At 28.5% G+C, this 23,520-nt stretch overlaps 1 pseudogene; it reads left to right on the plus strand.

Moving 5' to 3' along the window:
* The first annotated feature begins 5,101 nt into the window (after nt 1-5,101).
* Nucleotides 5,102-23,520, plus strand: part of LOC139854134 (plant UBX domain-containing protein 7-like) — a 107,224-nt pseudogene continuing 88,805 nt past the window's right edge.

The following is a 23,520-nucleotide window of genomic DNA, read 5'->3' on the forward strand; positions in this document are numbered from 1 at the left end:
TTAATATATTTATATTAAAAAATTAATACTTGATATTATTATTGATATTATAAGGTTCATAGTTTGTATATAATCCTTTTATCAATTTTAACTAAGCACTCACATGTGTATGTAAGATATATATACTAATAATATATTCCGTAAAATTTTATTTAAATATATCACTTCGGAAATATTATTTGTAGACAAAATTAAAAATTAAGTTTCTCTTTAACATAGGAATTCGTAGCCATTGAATGACTCGGTAACCAATGAGTCAATGATCATCTCACCGCAATATTATAGATGGCCATAGTCTCTCTCTTTTGACTCACCCAATAAAGTTGACTATCGGAATTTCAATTTTATATGATACACATATATCTTTTATATTTAACTGATAAATGATGAATGGCTTTGCTAGCTAAAAATGTGAAGGATTAGGGATAATGTTCTAAATAATTTTTTGAGTTATCTAAAAAGACAATAAATATATCTATCTGTATCTATATATACATATATATACATACATATACATATATTAATTTTATGAGCCCGTGCGTTACACGACATTTGTTAAATTAGTAGTCGATAACATTAATGTTGGTACCAATCAATCTATATTTATATTAAATCAATGTATCGTTTAAAAGAATATCATATAATAATAATATATAAATATAAAGTTAATATTAATATTATATTATATTATATTATATGGTAATATAAATTAATAATTTAGGCAATGAAATTTGTATATTAAATTAAATTAGAAAATCTAATAATTCGATTAATATATAAAAATAACTGATAGACTGACACGTGACATGAATAAAGGAAGAGTTGACATGTGACATTAATTAATCAGGAGTTGGCACATAAAATTATTGTCACGCGCTTTATATTTATAGTTTCATATAAATCTCTAAAATAATGATATCATAAATAAGGATTATCCAAGCTTAAAAAAATTCAAAAATAAATAAACAATTTCTAAGCCCCTCATGATGATGTCACTAATATAAATAATTATACTTAATATAATATGAACATGTTAATTGTATAAAATATGAAACATTATGTACGACCTTATGATAAAATACCTCATGATTATATGTACAATATTTGAAGCATCATGTACAACTTTATGGTAAAACACCTCCATGACTATATGTACAATATTTTAAGCATTATGTACAACCTTATAATAAACATCCCTATGACTATGTACAAATTTTAAAAAAAAAATTGCACAAAACACCCCATGAATACATGTACAAACTTTGAAATATATTGTACAACCTTCATATAATAATTGTATTAAATTTTTTTTTTTAAGAAAATAATTAAAGAGACATTTGTTATTACTAATAATTATTATTAAAAATATAAATACTCAATTTTAAAGCAAACTTTATTATTATATTACTATTATTTAAATATGTGTTCTTTTTACGAAATTAATTACGTTTCATATGTATATAAAATATATGTCTCAATAAAATGTTGTAATGTAGACTTTTATGACAAGGAAAATAGCACTTGTGATGAAAATTGGAAGAAGGTCGCGTGAGAATAGATGTAGTTCATTTATTCTGACCAAATTAAGTATATCAATATGTTTATAAAAATAATAACAAGTTTCTTAGTCAGAATCTGTAGTTCCACGGATATTTAAACTAAATGACTTTGACATTTACGCTCACTTAATACTTAAAACATCATTAAACTATTTCTTTTAAATAAACTCGTGGTTCCACAGGGCATTTCACTAGTATACATTATTATTACAAAGCGCGTGAATTAAATCTACGTGTCATTTTCTCACTTAATCTAAATTAAATAATTCTAGGTGTAAAATTCTCAATTAAACTAATACTACGTGTTATTTTATTATTTAACCGAATTAAATATTAATAATAATAATAATAATAATAATAATAATAATAATAATAATAATAATAATAATAATAATAATAATAATAATAATAATAATAATAATCATCATCATCATCATCATCATCATCATCATTATTATAAAAAGTAAAGAAAGTACAAAAATATTGGTAAAAAATATTAAGATATTGTTCCGTATGCAAACTACAATTAAAATATATGCATCCATAGATATGGGATGGATCCACATCAGCAAGTTACCTCCATTCAAACAAAACAAAAGACTCTCAAAACTCTTACGTTCATTTTGTTTCCTCCATCGTGAACCTCTTTTCTGGCTACCGGCACCTCGCTGGTGGTCCAATGGCTTTCCTTTACTGCTTTTTTTTTCCTTTCCCCTTCTTCTCTCTTCGGTTCCGGTTACTGTAACGATTGTAGATGGTCTAAACGGCCAAGAGTTTGATGATAAAGAAAGGAGTGTTAGGAACGCTCGATAGAAAATTTGGTACTGAAAAACAGATTGAGCAAACCATGAAGGAGACCAAGGTCAAATACAAGGACCATACCATATATTCAAAGAAACCAGGTAATTCTGGATCCGATGAAACCTTCAACGAATATCTTGCTCTGTACTCATGTTAAAATCTTGCGGAAAATCTTTCTTCATCAACCATCGAACTTAGAAATTCCAAAATATCGTCATAAATATCTTCGATATTTCTGAAGACATTTTCATAAATATTCTTATCTAAAACTATTTATCTCTTCGTGATATCAGTGTTACATCAGGAAGGAAACTATATTAGTTTCTAAATTCTGAAAAATTCGAATTTGAATTATGAATGATTTTGAAGTAGTGTTGGGAACTGATGCATGAGTTAGTATAATATAATGACACTTGATCAACGTGATTATATTACAGTAAGTCATGCTGAGTTTCTAATGGAATGTGATGATTCACAGAACATACCGTCATTATGTGCCATGTTACACGACTCTTACATTCTATCTAATCTCTAAACATATCAAGAACATATATTCCTGATATTTCTATCTTTTCTCTTGAATTCTGGTAATTTAACCAATCAAGATCGTGCTATTACAATTTCTCTCTTAGAACATTAGCCATGTTCATTCGAAATCTTATACCTACCCATTTCTGGACCATTATTCGCTTGACTTGAAGTCAGGAAGAGAAAACAAAAGCATGGAACTTCTAAATATAAGGAAAAGTATAAAGCTCAACAATAACACAGGAAATTACAAACCGTGTATATCAATGCGCATTGCAATATAAAGACACGAGAAAATGAAAAAAATTATAACCCCAAGGTAATTGTAGAAGTAAATAGATTTCTCCGGTGGTAGATGAAAAAGGATAATGACTGATATGAAAGTCAGGATTATATCTAGAATTAAAACTGGATGAAGCATATTGACTGATGGTTTGGAAAAGTGGATTAAAGTATAGAAAATGGGAGCGGTGGGAAATAATGGAACGAAAAAAAAGGTTTAATTTATAATGGAAATATCAGATAGAGTAATCGAGGCAGATCACCGTATTTAATTATAGAGATCTTAATTTCCTTACTCACCGGAGAATCAAATCTTTTAGATTTCGAAAATTTTCTATAAATTCCTTGAATTTTGAAAATCCACCGTGACTACATCAAAAGTTAAATCTCTATCTCAATCTTTTGTGACAGCTTTACTCGAACGCTCCACATAATCGAATAGTTTTATCTATATTTATCAATAATGATAAAACTCTATTTATCAACTCATACTCGTCACGAAAACATTTTTATTGTTAGCCATGACCACCTCACTCAAATTTTGGGACGAAATTTCTTTAACGGGTAGGTACTGTGACGACCCGGAAATTTTCGACCAAATTTAAACCTAACTTTTATATAGTTTCGACATGATAAGCAAAACATGTAATATTGAGTCTCGAAAGTTTTGAACTATTTAATATATCTATTTAACCCTTGACTATGCTCGACGATTCACGAACAAGTGTGTATATATATATATATATATATATATATATATATATATATATATATATATATATATATATATATGTGTGTGTGTGTGTGTGTGTGTGTGTGTGTGTGTGTGTGTGTATATTAATTTGTATTAATATGATACCATTTAATCATGTGATTTAAACATATAAAGTAAATTACAAAATAGTAAGATATTATTAAATTAAATATATAAATATATATATGAATTCTGTACGTAATTAATATTGTATGTATGTTGTAATATATCTAATATACATTAAACATTAAATATTCAAATGTGTTATTATAAGTATTACATAACTAATAAAATGTAATATTATTATATTAAAAGTAATTAAAAGTTAAAATATAGTTATTATATTAATAATTTTGTTATTACTTTCATTAAAATAAATTTTAATATTAGTATTAATATCAGAATTATGAATATTATTATTATTTATTATAGATATAAAATCTAATACATCTTATTATTTTTATTGTCATCATTGGTATTTTTAATATAGCTATCTTTATTCTTTATAAATATTTAATATAAAGTATAAAAACAAAATAACTATATGAAGTTTGTTAAGTATCACATTCAGGTGTCAATTTTACCTCTCATAATCCTTGTTATTTATATTAAAAGTATTATTATTGTTAATATATTTATATATATTAATTATTAAGATTATATATATATAAATAAAATCGTACATAGAGATATAGGATCCATTTCTTATCTACATCACCTTTTATATCTTTTGGTTTCTTGTCCTTAATCTGGTTACCAAAGGAATCAAACCAAAAGTATATACAAAATTAGTTACAAATTTCTATCTACTTTTGATTTTTTCCATTTAACAAGATTCCTTTGTCTTCCACTAAATTGGTTATTTTCTTCCTTGTACTATCACTATAATATTTATACATAGGCTCATATGATTGGAATTACACAAGCACGAAACCACAACCATAACTAGTTCTTGATCTCTACTTTTACTTCATTGAACCAAGGACCCAAGAAACAACCAACACTAACCTACATTCTCTCCCTCATCTCTCATCATCTCACCCGGGAACTATCACAACCATCGACAATCATCCAACCATCATAACCTCATCATTATCAAACCACTACTGCAGCTCGATCTATCCTCCTATTTCTTTATAGTTTCTTTCTTTACAAACAGCAATCAAAACCAGACTAAATGGGGGCTGCTGTTGCTACTAATTTGCAGCCGAAAACCACCCCTCGAAACCACCTTGAAACCACCTCGAACCACAATCTTTTGATCACCAAACCATCACCTAAACCACTAAGTACGTGAGATATATAAACTGCTTCTATCGCTATGAACAATCACCCAAACCATTACTGTAGCGAATGTATTATTGTTGTTATTGCAGTCTTCGAACAAACCACCAAACAAACTGTCATCCGCTGCTATCCGATACCTGTTTACGATCCAATAACTACAAAGATCAATCACCACACAACATAATCTTGCCTGCTTAAACAAACCCACCATCCTTTCTTCTCCTTTCTTGTCTCCTCAACCACGACCGTATATTATTACAACTGTTGAAATGTATATGCTACCTGTTGTCAAATTTATTCGAACGCCATACATCATAAACCTGCAACACACATTTAATATCACTGATTAACTAAGGTACGCTTTATCAAACCATCAAACACCACAAAACTATATTAAACTGCTGCTTTAAACTCCTAATTGAGAACACTGTTGCATCTTAATTGTTGTTTTTATTCATGACAAACAAAGAATCAACACACCTGCAAAACCATCGAATCCTTTTGTTGCTACTGTTCCTGTCTCCTTCCTAATTTTTTTTTCTTTTCGAAAAAGATACACCATAAGAATACAACTGCAACTGCAGATCCAGATCGTTTTCTGTTTCATATATTAAACCATCATACAATCATCACCATAGCCTATTACCATTTCTTTTTACACTATAATTTAATTCCTACCCAAAATCAAAGAAATTGCTGCTCCCTATTACCATTCGAAATGATCACAAAATTCAACCCAATCCCTAACCCACAATCAATTTCATTATCCCACAAGAACAACAAAATCGTAACTATGTATATAAATTCAACATAGACAAATCAATCGATTTAAGAAGATCCCTAGCATATGAATTTCATTAAATGGAAATCGAATTACGTACCTGGATCCTTGATTTTATGTATCGATTGAAACAAAGATGTGAATCGTGTGATGGCTGATGATGAATGATGATGTAGATCGATTAAATTGGGGAGGTTTGATGAACCGATCGGTGAAGATAAAAAGAAAATAAAAATAAATAGATAAATAAAAAGAATAAGGAACGATACATTTTTAATCTAATACAAGTGGGTCATTGATTCAGTAATGAGTATGGGCTGCTGCTAGTAACCGATCCTTGTTGGACTATCCATTTTGGGCTGGATACCTCTGTTTGGCTGAATTACACCGGAGGTTGTGGACTATAACAGACAGAACGGATTATGTTTAATTAGGAGTATTATAAGTCAGAAAAATAAAAATGGAGTAATGGTTAAGAGTTGGTGAGGTGAGCGTGAGGTCGCGGGTTTGAGTCCCGGCAGGAGCGTATTCTTTTTAAGCATATCTTCAAAGGTTGTACTTATTATTAATATTATTATTATTATTATTATTATTATTATTATTATTATTATTATTATTATTATTATTATTATTATTGAAATGATTTTTTATATAAAAACATTATTATTTTTAATAGTATTTTTATTATTAATTTACATTATTATTAGAAACTATCATTTTTATTATCATTACTATTTTAATTATCATTATTAATTTAATTATCATTATTATTATTATTTTTATAACAAATAAATATTATACTGATATTACATATAATTATATACTAAACATATTAACATTATTTTTATAAATATTACAAATAAATTTTTTTTGATAAAATACTAATATACATATTAAGATACCTACATGTATAAATATTAATCATTTAAAAAAATTTACAAATTAAATACATATAACATATAAACTAAGATATAATATATATAAATTTATTCGATTACAAATATATGTGTTAATATACATTAATGATATAGGTTCGTGAATCCGAGACCAACCCTACACTTGTTCAATGTCGTTATATGTATTTTTACTACAAAATACAGTATGGTGAGTTTCATTTGCCTTTTTTACCCTTTATATTTTTGGGCTGAGAATACATGCGCAATTTTTATAAATGTTTTACGAAATAGACACAAGTAATCGAAACTACATTATATGGTTGAATGATCAAAGCCGAATATGCCCCTTTTTACTTGGTAACCTAAGAATTAGTAAACCAGTCTACTAATTGACGCGAATCCTAAAGATAGATCTATTGGGCCCAACAAACCCCATCCATTGTAGCGGATGCTTTAGTACTTCGATGTTGCTTTATCATGTCCGATGGATGTCTTGAAATGATAGGGGATATTCTTATATGCATCTTGTTAATGTCGGTTACCAGGTGTTCAATCCATATGAATGAATATTTTTGTCTCTATGTATGGGACGTATATTTATGAGAACTAAAAATAAAATTCTTGTGGTCTATTAAAATGATGAAAATGAATGATTATGATAAACTAATAAACTCACCAACCTTTTGGTTGACACTTTAAAGCATGTTTATTCTCAGGTATTAAAAAAATCTTCCGCTGTGCATTTGCTCATATTAAGAGATATTACTTGGAGTCATTCATGACATATTTCAAAAGACGTTGCATTCGAGTCGTCGAGTTCATCAAGATTATTACTAAGTCAATTATAGTTGGTTATATTATGAAATGGTATGCATGCCGTCAACTTACGATGTATTGAAAGTTTGTCTTTTAAAAACGAATGCAATGTTTGTAAAATTGTATCATATAGAGGTCAAGTACCTCGTAATGTAACCAACTATTGTGAATCGTTTGTAATCGATATGGACTTCGTCCGGATGGATTAAGACGGGTCGCTTCACCATCTAGCCACCAAATAGGGTTGGAAGGTAAGTAAAGTTTACATTTTATGATTCTAATTTTTGGATTTTGGTTTGAATTTTAGTGTTATAAATGTAAATTTGGAAATTGGGTATATTTGATTGAAAATGAAGAACCCATCAGGGTTTCAAGTTGTGTAACTTGAAAGTTGTGATCTTTATTCAATTTTTAAGAAATTCATTACAAAAATACAGTAGAATCTTAATCGAAGATAGAAGATGGTGGAGTTACGTCTGTTACAGACCAACAAACAATGGTTTTTTTATTTCTTGAAATTGCAGTTGGTCAGACTGCAGATACTGCTAGACAATTTTTGCAGGTTTCTTTTATGTTGGTTTTGATTATTTATTTGAGTTTTATGTTTATAATTCGAGTTTTTATTTCATAAATCTGCTCCCTTTTGGGATAACCTAAACTTTGTTGTTATTAATGTTGTTTAGGTATAGAAAAGCTTGTATTTTTTTTCTTTTCCATGGCATTAGGGTTATGCTACTTCAGGTGTATATTAGTTCAGTTACCATACACCTTCCTGAGTATTTAAGTGTTAATCTAAGTGTTATACATCCGATTAACCATCATCCTAAATATAATTATTAACCGTGATGTACAACACTTTCTAGCACCTTAACGGTAGCCCTAAGGGTAATACATTTGTTGTTTTGTGATTATTTACAGAAAATTGGTATTAGAATTAAAAACAAATGTGGTTTGGAAATGACATAATCGTTTTAGAATATAACAATTATGTATCTTTTTGATTTCTTTTTGACTGGTTATATTTTTTTTCCTTGAAAGATGTATAAAGATGGTGTAAATTTTTAACGTTCAGGCAACAAGCTGGAAACTTGAAGATGCTATTCAGTTCTTTTATGCAGGAAATGAGTTTGGATTTGTTACAGCACCTTCGCACGTTCCACCGGTGGAAAATGAGGCGTTCACATCAGCTCAAAGTTCGGGGTAAGTTACCGTATATAGGAAGTTCTTAATGATACGAGTGTACATGTGTTTTCTTTTAAATTCTATTTATTTGGTTAATTTTATTAAATCGAGGGTCGTGTTCTTACTACAAGTGGGGGAACAATGACGTGGCGGTTGAAAATATCGTAGGAAATAATGACAGCGAGGTTTGCGTGCCTTTACCAGTTAAAAGGGATGTCCTTTATGACTCTCCAGTGTTGTATGGGTATGTTACTTTGCTCGGTTTATCTTTCGTTTTCATCTTTTTGTAGGAAATAGTACCCGAAAATATATATTATATAAATATTCATTGTAAATAAGAAACTATATCTATGATGAAATATACATACCTTGAATATGATGTAGTCAAAATGATATGTAAAAGAATACATGAATCATTTCACCAAAAGAAGCCGAGGCCCGTGTTTAACACGGTTCCCTTAAAACAGTTTCGCCGTCTACACGTCGTCTGTTTCCCAGGGTACAACGGCCGAAGCAGTAGTACTGCCGGACTTGAACACTTGCCCAAAAATATTGTTAACTAGTCCTTCATAAGCTAACCCAAATACTTTGTTTCTCACTTGACCAAACTTGTCAATGAATTAGAACAAAAACTCACAAGCTTATGACGAATAATCTTTTTATATATGTGTGTGTTTTATGGTGACATACATGTCTACCATCAAATAAGAATCAAGAGTCTCTCCCTTACATGTGAAATATCTCTCCTTATATTACATGGAGAATGGGGAGTTATTATGAAACTTAAACTAAAATTAAATGACAATAAAATGTCATAATATTCATATGTTATGTAATAGTGAAGAGTCACCTTTAATAAAAATAAATATTACATTAACTAGTAAATTTTCAAATTCATTTTAATCAATTTTATTCAAATTTTTCCAATAATCCCCCACATGAATGAAATTGATAACCAATAGTATCAATAACACGATTCTCATTCATCTTGGCTCAAAACACCTCTTTAACCATCGATATCTCATTCACTTAAAATCTACTTGGATATATAACATTTTGTTATGAAGCCTTGGCCACCGACTACATAACCGTATATTCCAAAGTTGATGTGAATCTTGTTTCACATAGATTTTCCAATGTGAATATAAATCGATCTCAAAACACACATGTCCAAACAACATTTTTAGTAGTTGAGTCCTGTATACGATAGGTAGGTGTTATCCTTTGAACCTTCGCTCATGAAATGCACTTAGTCTACTGGCTCTGAGTAGACAATGTCTTTGAACTCGTCTGCCGTTTGTGTAGGCGACAATACGCTTCACACAAGACTCTCCCTGACAAAGTCAAGTCCTCATAGTAGTGTTCGTTATGGTCCTGAAACACTAGCCTGGTTCTGCGAGAGCCATTAAGTATTGTGCCCCAACAATACCCTTCGAAGTGACCCCACTTCTCTCTCACATAGGTGATTCACCACGAATGGCTACTGATTTAGCATGTATGGCTACTTCAGTCGAATCATTAAAAGCCATAGGCTTAGCCTCGTACTTGTCACTTTTAGGAATGGACTAGGAAGTCTACTAATCGTTGAATAAACTCCCTTAAAAGACGCAGGGGCTTTTATCAAATCCCCCACAGTGACCTCTCCAGTTCATACAATTAGGTTGTCCTATTGAACTAAGATCTTGAGATCTCCAGTCAACTGAGTTAGGTTTTCCTTCATATAAACTTATTTAAGGGCTTCAGTCCCATTCCACAACATAATCACTTCTCAACCCTATGGTTGTCGGATCCAAAATGTTATCATTTAACTTTACAAAGTTAACTACGATAACTAACAAAGAGATTAGTTGTTCTAGCGTAATTATATTGACTATGTCAAAATTAATTACCAAATGTTATCATTTAACTTTACAAAGTTAACTATGATAACTAACAAAGAGATTAGTTGTTCTAGCGTAATTATATTGACTATGTCAAAATTAATTACCATTCTTGGCTCAAATTATATTGAAATTTTAGCATTAACTAAATCCATATCTTTGGCCTTTTATGAATCATATTATCACTAATCATCATGAACATCTTTAGCTAAAATGAGATAGAATCTTTATCATCAGCTATATATTCTTATCCGTTATCTTTAGCCTTATTATGAATCATCATTAATCGCGCATTTGATATCAAAATGCAAGACACCCCCACATTTGCATGTTATTGTGTAAAATGTACACAACTAACTAAGGTTACCACTTATCCTTTCAAAGCTTCCCCCACATGTCTTGCAACTTGATATAAGTTACAATCATAATCATATATATCAAATATGATTCTAATCAATGAAGTGGTCAAATGACCCCACACAAGATTTGCATCTTTCGTGTTTCAGATTCTACGCACATTTTGAGCAATTCTCAGTCATATTCTAGGTTTGACCTAGAGATGTCAAATTTAAAAAACGAAATAAAGTTTTCGCACTCAAATTTATTTATTTGCAAATCTGAATTCTTATTAGGCAATTCAAAATCGAACTATCAAGAATGTAATAAAGATAGACATATGTATCTTTAAAATATCTTTCACTTCATATCTTAATCTCATTCCATATACAATGGAAATAATTCACATCGTTGTCGTCATCAAATTCATCTGTAACTGAATGAAACTATGATTTTGTCTTTACATGATTTCCACACACCGGGATATTCGTTGTTAATAGATCTCTGCAGGTGATCATCATTAACATCTCTAAGTCTAGCATGCCATAGACTTTAAGATCAAAGTTTGAGAATAGAAGATGCATTATTCTAATTCTCTATACTTTTCCTTACAAGGAATCTTATACCATGTCTCGTGTATCATGACAAAATCTTTTCGAGACTAAGACATCATCTTGAGTGTCTTATTAACAATATCTCTTATAAATCATTCAGTTTTACTTCCTTCATAAGCATAATGCTCATTCTATTTCTCTAGGAAGTTCCTTTAATTCTCCATAAAGAGAATTTGGACTTTTTCAGGGTCTATATCACATAATTCAATTTATCATCGCAAGATAATTTGAATTAATTCCAACATCATAATATTATGACATTTACGCTCAAAGAATACATATCATTTCTTTATTATTAGCTTGACCCCTTAATGTCAAGTCAAGAAGAATGTATTCCCAACACTTATTGGAACCTCAAGGGGAGTAATATCTACCAATTGATATATAAATCTCGCAAGATTCCACATTATAGTGTCATATCTGAAATTCACACATGGAATTTTTCATATTATGACATATCCTCAAGTCATGTCATTTACGATAACATGCTTTCCAATATCATAAATTTGAATCACATTTTAATTAATGTATTCAAATATGATCTAAGTCATATAATGACATAGTTAATATCTCTTTTAGTTATGTTCATGACAAAAGTTAAAAAGGAATATATCTCAAATTATTTTCCAATATTCCGTTAAAATACGATTATAAATAGTGGGACACAATTTCATTGTTAAAAACTCTATTATAAAATGTATTTGGTTAATACCAATATGTTAAATTACATAATAAATAAAAGTTTAGCATAAACCAACTAGAACTATTCATTTCAAATTTTATACTTAATTATAATTATAATCTAACGGACACAAAATAATTTCATGACAAACTAAAAAGAGAAAACCTTAGACATCATTGATATCCTTTTCACTTTCATAGTATGATATGTCCATTTCATCTACTATTATCATTATTCCATTTAATGATAAAAGATAAAACTTGAAATGACTGAGCATGTAATTTCTCACTCGTGATCATCGACTGAACTATCACATAAAGTCCAGTGATCACAGTTAGGTTAAACCATGTTTTAGCCAAACATGTTAAACCACACAGGTTTCAACTAGACAAGTTAAACCGAACTGGTTTAAACCTAACTGGTTAAACCAAACATGTTTCAACCAAACAGGTTAAACCAAACAAGGCTTAACCCAAACTGGTTTCAACCCAAACTGGTTTCAACCCAAACAAGTAAACCAAACATATTTCAACACAAACAAGTAAACCAAACATATATCGAACAGGTTCAGCCACACATGTTACACTAAATAGGTTTCAACCAAACAGGTTAAATCAACCAACTAGGCTAAACCAAATAGGTTTCAACCCAACATGTAAACCAAACAAACAAACCAAACTGGAAAAAACCAAATCATGGAGTTTTTTTTTTTTTTTAATGCTACTAGTTTGTTGAATCCTTGATATAAAATCATTATAATAAACCCATCACTTATATAGACATATATCCAAAATACGTTTATAAACTCCAATAACGTCTTTGTAAATAAATTTTCATTTACTCATCGAAACATTACCCAAAAATGTTAAACGTAGGTTTTAATCATTCCAAAAAAAATGTTTTTTTTTTACTTGGCACATGTGTTGTCGAAAAGATCAACATTGACCTTTTCTCAAAAGTAATCTCACTTGTAGTAACAAACTCTACATAAATAAAGGCATCCCTTTTAGAGATGTCTAAAAGGAGTGAAACATGCTTGATTAACGAGTCTAATTGTACATAACATTGATTCTACAATCTTAATTCCAACATATGTCATGATATACATCATACACATTACTCTCAAATTATATCAACTTACATCGTCTATGTTGATACAAATTAAAAATAATTGATCCAAGTACATTAGACATCTTATTTTATATACGAAATTATATAAAATATTACTATTCAAGGATCAAATGGAATCTCGAATTTCATTTTCAAGATCATATTGCTCCTCTCAAACATTTAAATTATTCAAGATCTCAAATGTTGGCATAAAAAATGATAGTACTTGTTGTTGAATATCCATTGTTAACACAACATTTACACCCTATCATGGGATCGAGCATGATAAACATCATCTCACAAGATCTATATGATCTTGTCATTCGAACAATTTACCAATTTCAACTATTGTTAGATATATGTTCAAAGAATGACAGATTCTTTTACCATGATTTGGTCCATTTGTACATCCTTAATAAAGGACCTACAACATTAGCACATACCCCCCACATTATCAAGTGGTAATCGGATATTGCCTTTGTATAAAGAATTATTTACACATATTTTTCTCCACAACCATCACTTATTTACACATATGTTTCTTGTATCTCAATTGTGGCATCCATAAGCCATAAGTTACTGTTACATAAATTTTAATGATAAAGTATTTTCATTACACATTTAGCCCACTTATGTTGGGGCACATTCAAGTTTTTCATAAATAGCATAATTAAGATTTTAAAAAAACCCTCCACATCATTAAGGTGCCCAAAATTTTTTTTTTTCATAATCTTCCTCACTCACAGGAACATCTGAGAGAGAAGCAAGCACCAACATCAATATGGTTTCAACACATTTTTTTCTTCATAAAAATAATATATAAACCAAACACGTCCTTTGAAAGCATTTTCCTTTATTTTCCAATGAACAAAATTTGTGTTCTAACGCATTCACCATGGATTGCTTTTTAGGTATCTAGTTTGTACCATTCACTCATTAAAATTTGATAAATAAGTTTTCTAGTACAAACTCTTATATATGGGTTACATATAACAAATTAAAATGATAAAAAAAATCTGGTTCATTCATATCCAAAATATCAACGACTAAGATTTCTAGTAACAAAACTTATATAGAGTATTTACTAGTTTACGTCCGATGCAAGTATAGGATTTTTCAAACGTTTTTCTAAAACCATTTTGACAGTTTCTTATAATCCAAAGAAACTACACAAGATTTCTATAAAATTAATCCGAGTACTTTTATAAAGCAACTCTTTTAAGTTTGTAGGAAATAGTACCTGAAAATATATATTATATAAATATTCATTGTAAATAAGAAACTATATCTATGATGAAATATACATACCTTGAATATGATGTAGTCAAAATGATATGTAAAAGAATACATGAATCATTTCACCAAAAGAAGCCGAGGCCCGTGTTTAACACGGTTCCCTTAAAACAATTTCGCCGTCTACACGTCATCTATTTCCCAGGATACAACGGCCGAAGCAGTAGTACTGCCGGACTTGAACACTTGCCCGAAAATATTGTTAACTAGTCCTTCATAAGCTAACCCAAATACTTTGTTTCTCACTTGACCAAACTTGTCAATGAATTAGAAAAAAAACTCACAAGCTTATGACGACTAATCCTTTTATATATGTGTGTGTTTTATGGTGACATACATGTCTACCATCAAATAAGAATCAAGAGTCTCTCCCTTACATGAGAAAAATCTCTGCTTATATTACATGGAGAATGGGGAGTTATTATGAAACTTAAACTAAAATTAAATGACAATAAAATGTCATAATATTCATATGTTATGGAATATTAAAGAGTCACCTTTAATAAAAATAAATATTACATTAACTAGTAAATTTTCAAATTCATTTTAATTAATTTTATTCAAATTTTTCCAACACTTTTTGCTTATATGAATAATTGAATCCCCCTACTTATTCATCTATTCGTTTTATTTATTATATCTGTAGAGCATCAAGATTGGGAGTGTATCAACATGAACTCGATACACCAGTTCCCGTTCGCAATTCTGACGAGGAACCGACGAAACAACCGGGAGTTTGGGAAGCAGAAAAGGGGTCCACATCAGCAATTGAAGCTTCTGGAGATAATCATAACCTTACATCCTTATACCGTCCTCCTTTTGAATTGTTGTTTAATGGTTCTTTTGAGAATGTAATATTTTAACTAATCTTAGTGCCATTCTTATAAATAAATATGTACTGTATTTATTTTACTGAAATGTAGAAAGTATATATCAGGCAAAAGATGCTGCTATTGGCCAACACAGATGGCTCCTAGTGAATGTCCAATCTACTAGAGAATTTAATTCACATATGGTAATACATTATGCCTCTCTTTTTTTCTTTTTCTTTTTTATATATATGTAACAATTGGAAACTGATGTTGCATAGTTGTATTTTGTGATAAACAATGTTTGCAAATATCTATTAAAATGCAGCTAAACCGGGACACATGGGCCAATGAAGCTGTTGCTCAAACAATCACCAATAATTTCAATTTTGGCAGGTGCTCTTTTTTACCCACTTTATCCGACAATATTTGAAATAGAATATATGATTCCATCGTTTTATCATTCTTATGAGTATTGTGGTTTTCCTGCAACATGTTTTTACCTAAGATCCATTACTCTATTAGTAGTATAATGTGAAAATCCGGAAATTTTCGACCAAATTTAAACTTGATCTTTGTACGTTTTCGACAAGATAAGCAAAGTCTGTAATGTTGAGTCCTGAAAATTTTGTAACTACGTTAATATATTCAATTTACCCTTCGACTATCCCCAACGATTCACAAACAATTATATTTAACTTGATGTGTATGTATATACATACATACATATATATATATATATATATATATATATATATATATACATATATATATATATATATATACATATATATATATACATATATATATATACAAATATATATATATACATATATATATATATACATATATATATATACATATATATATATATATATATATATATATATATATATATATATATATATATATATATATATATATATAAATTGAAAATGTTAACCAAATATTAAGTGTATGATATCGTACATTAAACTTATTGGTTTGAATAACTAGTTGATATATATTTAACAAACGGAGTTAAAAGATAATACCAAACGATTGAACTAGAAGATATTTTAACATTTATAAATCTCATAAATGTTGTGATATTATTATAGGTCTCTGTTGTGAGGTCCATGAAAATTTGAGAAATCTATTCTTTTTAACAATATTCGGAATAAATGGTAAAGTGATCTACAAGTAAGAACAAAGTGTCAATTAATGAGAGTTAGACAAAAGTTAGTGGAGATTCCTTTTTGATTTCCAATACATGCTTTACAACAATTAACTCGTGGCTTTTAATAAGGTAACTATTTAACTTTCATATTATTTAATGTAAAGGTGAAATTATAAAATGTTGAAAACTTAGAAGATGAATATCGACAAGTTAAGTAAATCGATATTTTATATAATTTCATGCACTTAACTATCCATTGGACCTTACCCGACGATTCGCGAACGATTGTTTACATTTATATATATATATATATATATATATATATATATATATATATATATATATATATATATATATATATATATATATAAATGTATGTATATAATAATTTGAAATAATAAAATATAATTTAAACATTTAAAATTAAATATGTAAAATAAGATATAAAATAATTAAGTTGTAATTAAAATGAATTTATATATAAATATATGATTTCTAAGTATAAATATTATTATATGTATATATTAAAGTTTATAAAAATTTAATACTTAATATAAGTTATTATGTAATGTATATTATATAGTTATATTATATAATCAATAAAATGTGATACTAATATGTTAAATTTAATTATATATATAGTTGTTATAATAATATTGTTATTAGTTTTAATATTAATATCAATACTAGTGTTATTAATATTATATTGCATATATAATCTATAAATACGAATTTGATATATATAAATTATTATAATATTAGTATTACTAATATTATTATTATTATTATTATTATTATCATTAATAATATTAGTATTATTATAGTATTATTATAGAATTATTATTAATATTAAATTCATTATTATTAAAAGTATTATATTGCATTTTAATGAAATTTGATATATATAATATGTTATATTATTAGTAATAATATTATTAATATCATTTTTATATTAATACTATTATTATTCCCATTATTAATGTTATTAATATTAGTATACATATTATTATAAATGTTAACAATATTATTATTAATACACTAATAATTATTAATATTAGTTAAATTTAAGTTACATAAATAGATATAACTACAGATTTATATAATTACATATACAGATATATATACATATAATTACAGTTGTATACTTATATAATTACATAATCATACGCATTTTTTTAAGTCAATATATGAGATTTATATCATTGTTTTCTGTTACTCTGTGACTACATGTCGACTAACAAACACTAACCAACAATTAAATTACTGCTTCAAATGTTGAATTAACATATGTATTATCGTTATATAATGATTGAAGCTGTTAAATGATAGGAATTAAAAACAAAATTTATTAAACGAAACCATTCTTTCTCTGTTATTCATTTTTTTAGCCAAAACATGATTTAGAATCAAATTTCAAAATCTATTAAAGTAATTTTGTTAGGAATCCCATATACAAACTATCTGCAAAGTTTCAAAACCCAATTCCTAATATCAAGTTCGAATTTACGAGTCAAATTTTTTTTTTCAAAAAGTCAAACTTTTTGTGATTCGCGAAATTCGAATTCAAGTTGATGTTTTAGGATAAATTAAGGATTTAGAAAGTTTCTAGGGATGATTTGAAATGTAATTCGTGTTGTAGTCTTTGGCCAAAACGCTCTAAAATTCAAAATCAATTTTTGTTTCTATACTAGCGACAGCAGCAGTAGCTGCTTTTATTTTATTTATTTTTTTGAATAACAAGAACATCACTTTCTGATTTCTATTTATTTACAAGTCTTAAATAAATCACGAATTCGTTATTTTGGTCCTCTGGTCGATTAATTCAACGAAGAAGATGAAAAAGATGATAGAAATATAAAATGGTTTAATATATTTGGGTTTGATATATATTCTGAAAAACAAGTCAGCCCAGCTGGTCGATTGTGTTTGTGAGTGAGCGGGAGGTCTCGGGTTCGAGTCCGGTTCCGGGCAAATCTTTTTATAAAAGCTTTTGGAAGGTAGTTTTTTTTAAAAATTATTATTATTATTATTATTATTATTATTATTATTATTATTATTATTATTATTATTATTATTATTATTATTATTATTATTATTATTATTATTATTATTATTATTGTTGTTGTTGTTGTTGTTGTTGTTGTTGTTATCCTTATCATTATCATTAAAAGTATTATTATAAATTTTTTAGAAATATCATTACTATTAATATAAGTATTATTATTATTACTATGATTATGTTATAAGTTATTATAGGTTTTATTTTCAAATATAAATTGGTAAGCATGTTAAAGATAATAATAACTAAATTATGATTATAATTTAATTACATGTATGATTATCATGTATAAGTAAATTTAATACAATTACGATAAATATATCATTAATATTAGTATTAGGATTATTATTATTAGTATTATCATTAAGGTTATTATCAGTATTATTATTATGATTGAAAACTATTATTATTATTATTATTATTATTATTATTATTATTATTATTATTATTATTTTTATTATTATTATTATTATTATTATTATTATTATTATTATTATTATTATTATCATTATTATACTTTTCATAAAAAATAAATATTATGTATATTAAAATATACTTATATTAATACTACATATAATTATATATTGAACATATTAACATTTTTTTATTACATATAACAAATTATTGAATTTTGATAAAACACTAATTATATATATATATATATATATATATATATATATATATATATATATAAAATCATATGTATAAATATTAATTAGTTTAAAAGTATATACAAAATAGATATATATATATATATAACATATAATTTAAGATATAAAATATACATAAAATATATATATATATATATATATATATATATATATATATATATATATATACATATATATATATACATATATATATATATATACATATATATATATATATATATATATTAATTAGGATTTATCATAAGATTTCATATAACTACAACACTTAACATATAAATATTATAAGATTAATAAATGAAATTATTTGATTACTATTATATGTATTAATATATACATAATTGATATAAGTTCGTGAATCCAAGGCCAACCTTGCACTTGTTCAATGACGTCATAAGTATTTTTACTACGAAATACAGTATTGTGAGTTTCATTACTCCCTTTTTAAATGCTTTTGCAATATATATTTTTGGGACTGAGAATACATGCGCTTTTATAAATGTTTGACGGAATAGACACAAGTACTCGAAAATTACATTCTATGGTTGGATTATCGAAATCGAATATCGCCCTTCAAGTCTGGTAACCTAAGAACTAGGGAAATGGCCCATAATTGACGCGAATCCTAAAGATAGATCTATTGGGCCTAACAACCCCCATTCATGTCTATGGATGGTGATAATGCTAAAAACGAACACATATTTCATAGCATTATCCTTCAAGAAAGACAAGTTTTTAGTTGCAATTATTCTATTTACAAGTGATATTCGTTTAAATAATAAAAAGGTGAAGACAAAAGACAGATTCGACGATTTGAAGACGCAAACAACCAAAACGCTAAAAAGTACAAACTACAATCCAAGTGGTTCAATTTATTGATGAGAAACGTCTCAAAGTTACAAGAGTACAAGCCGCAAAATGCAAAGTACAAGATATTAAATAGTACGAAAGGATGTTCGAAAATCCGGAACCGGGACATAAACCGAGAAGAAATGCACGACGCAACGGAGCTAAAATTATGAGTCAACTATGCACAAAGATATAATATAACATATATATAATTATCTAAAATTATATTATATTATATTATATATATTAAATAAATCAAGAGCCGCCCATGTTTTAAACTCCATATGAGCTGGGACAGCTGGCCATGCGATCGCATGGCCAGGAAGGGGAAGAAGCATGCGATCGCATGACCCCAAATTATTGGTCAGGTGCTATAAATTGCAAGTTTGGGCGATGAGTTATTTACACAATTTTCATCATCCTTCTCTGCACTCTCTCAACATATATATATATATATATATATATATATATATATATATATATATATATATATATATATATATATATATATATATATATATATATATATATATATATATATTTATATTTTATAATTATAATTTTAAGTTAATTATCAAAGGAAAGGCCTGGAAATAATTATCAAAATAATTATCAACCGCAAGACCGAACTACAATCAAAATCAGAATTATAACCGAAATGTTCCATACAACAACCAACAAGGTCCTAGCAATCAACAAGTATCTAATAATACTTACAATCAGCAAAGACCTATTTTTCCAAATAAACCACCACAAACCGATGATAAAAAGCCAAATTTAGAAGATATGATGTCGAAGCTAGTTGAATCTCAAACGCAGTTTTTTACATCTCAGAAACAAACCAATGAACAAAATGCTCAAGCATTTAGAAATCAACAAGCTTCTATACAAAATCTGGAACAAGAAGTAAGCAACCTAGCAAGGTTAATAGGAGAAAGAAAATCGGGGAGTCTACCTAGCGATTCAAATGCTAACCCCCGAAATGAAACAGCTAAAGCCCATTACCACAATAAGTGGTATTACACTTAAACCACCTGAAATGCCTGTAATTTCTGATGACTCTATTCCTACTACACAGGCACCAAAGCCTAAGCAAGAGAAAGAATCAGAACCGGTAGTTGAAAAGGTTAATGAAGATAACACAGTTAAGGCAAAGCCTTATGTCAAACCATACCAACCACCGCTTCCTTACCCGAGTAAAATGAGAAAAGAAAGACTTGAAGCCGAGCAATCTAAATTCTTGGATATGTTTAAACAAATAAATGTCAACCTTCCTTTCATTGATGTGATTTCAGGAATGCCAAGATATGCTAAATTCTTGAAAGATCTAACCACAAATACAAAGAAAATGGAAGAACTCTCGGCTGTTACAATGAATGCTAATTGTTCTGCAGTGCTGTTGAATAAACTACCAGAAAAATTATCAGATCCAGAAAGTTTCACAATTCCATGTTTTCTCGGAAGTCTTAGTTCAATAGAAGCATTGGCAGATTTAGGTGCTAGTATAAATTTAATGCCGTATTCACTATACGCTAAACTAGACCTCGGAGAATTGAAACCAACAAGAATAAGCATACAACTAGCCGATCGATCAGTAAAATATCCAAGAGGGATAATGGTGAACATGCTAGTTAAAGTTGGTACTTTAGTATTTCTAGTAGACTTTGTTATTCTGGACATGGAAGAAGATTCTCGAGTTCCTCTTAAATTAGGAAGGCCATTCTTAAACACGGCTAAAGCAATAATAGACGTGTTTGGTAAAAAACTGACCCTAAGTATAGAGGACGAGAGTGTTACCTTTTCTATTGATAGAGCTATGCAACAACCACAATCTGCAGATGGTACATGTTATTACATTCAAACTATAGATTCACATGCAGAATTGTTACAAGAATTTCCAGAATTACAAGGAACAGGAGAATGTTCTTTAGGAGAAGCAACTGAACCAATTGATGAAGCTGAAATGTTAGCTACACTCATGGCTAATGAATACGAACCAACAACAGAAGAACTTCAAATGCTAAAAGAGGAAGACAGATATCGATACAAATCATCGATAGAAGAACCACCGATATTAGAGTTAAATCCACTTCCAAACCATTTGGAATACGCTTATTTACATGGTGAATCTAAATTACCTGTAATAATATCGTCTTTTCTTATGGAAAATGAAAAATCTCAACTCATTTCTGTGCTAAAAGCACATAAACCAGCTATTGCATGGAAGATTCATGACATTAAAGGCATAAGTCCTTCGTATTGCACACATAAAATCCTTATGGAAGAAAATCATAAAACCTATGTGCAACGCCAACGAAGACTAAATCCAAATATGCAAGATGTTGTTAAGAAAGAAATTATTAAACTGCTCGATGCAGGTTTAATTTATCCAATCTCTGATAGTCCATGGGTAAGCCCAGTTCAATGTGTACCTAAGAAGGGTGGCATTACTGTCATCACAAATGAAAAAGATGAGCTTATTCCTACTAGGACTGTATCTGGATGGCGTGTTTGTATTGATTATAGAAAATTAAATGATGCCACCAGAAAAGATCACTTTCTTTTACCTTTCATTGATCAAATGTTGGAAAGGTTAGCTGGGAATAGTTACTATTGTTTTCTTGATGGTTTCTCCGAATACTTTCAAATTCTAATTGCACTCAAGGATCAAGAGAAAACCACGTTCGCGTGCCCTTATGGTACTTTTGCTTACAAACGCATGCCATTTGGACTTTGCAACGCCCCTGCAACCTTTCAAAGGTGCATTATGGCGATTTTTCACGACATGATAGAAGAATGCATGGAAGTTTTCATGGATGACTTTCAGTCTTCGGTGATACTTTTGAAACATGTCTAGTTAATCTTGAACGAATGCTTATTAGATGCGAGCAATCAAATCTAGTACTTAATTAGGAGAAATGCCATTTCATGGTTAGAGAAGGCATCGTTCTAGGTCATAAAATTTCAAAGGAAGGAATTGAAGTAGATAGAGCTAAAGTAGATGTAATTGCTAAACTTCCACATCCCACCAATGTTAGAGGAGTTAGAAGTTTTTTAGGGCATGCCGGTTTTTACCGACGTTTCATAAAAGACTTTTCTAAAATTGCCACTCCTATGAATAAACTCCTTGAAAAGGATGCTCCATTCATCTTTTCAGATGAATGCATCAAATCTT

The sequence above is a fragment of the Rutidosis leptorrhynchoides genome, chromosome 6 (assembly GCF_046630445.1).
Source record: "Rutidosis leptorrhynchoides isolate AG116_Rl617_1_P2 chromosome 6, CSIRO_AGI_Rlap_v1, whole genome shotgun sequence".
NCBI classification, from domain to species: domain Eukaryota; kingdom Viridiplantae; phylum Streptophyta; class Magnoliopsida; order Asterales; family Asteraceae; genus Rutidosis; species Rutidosis leptorrhynchoides.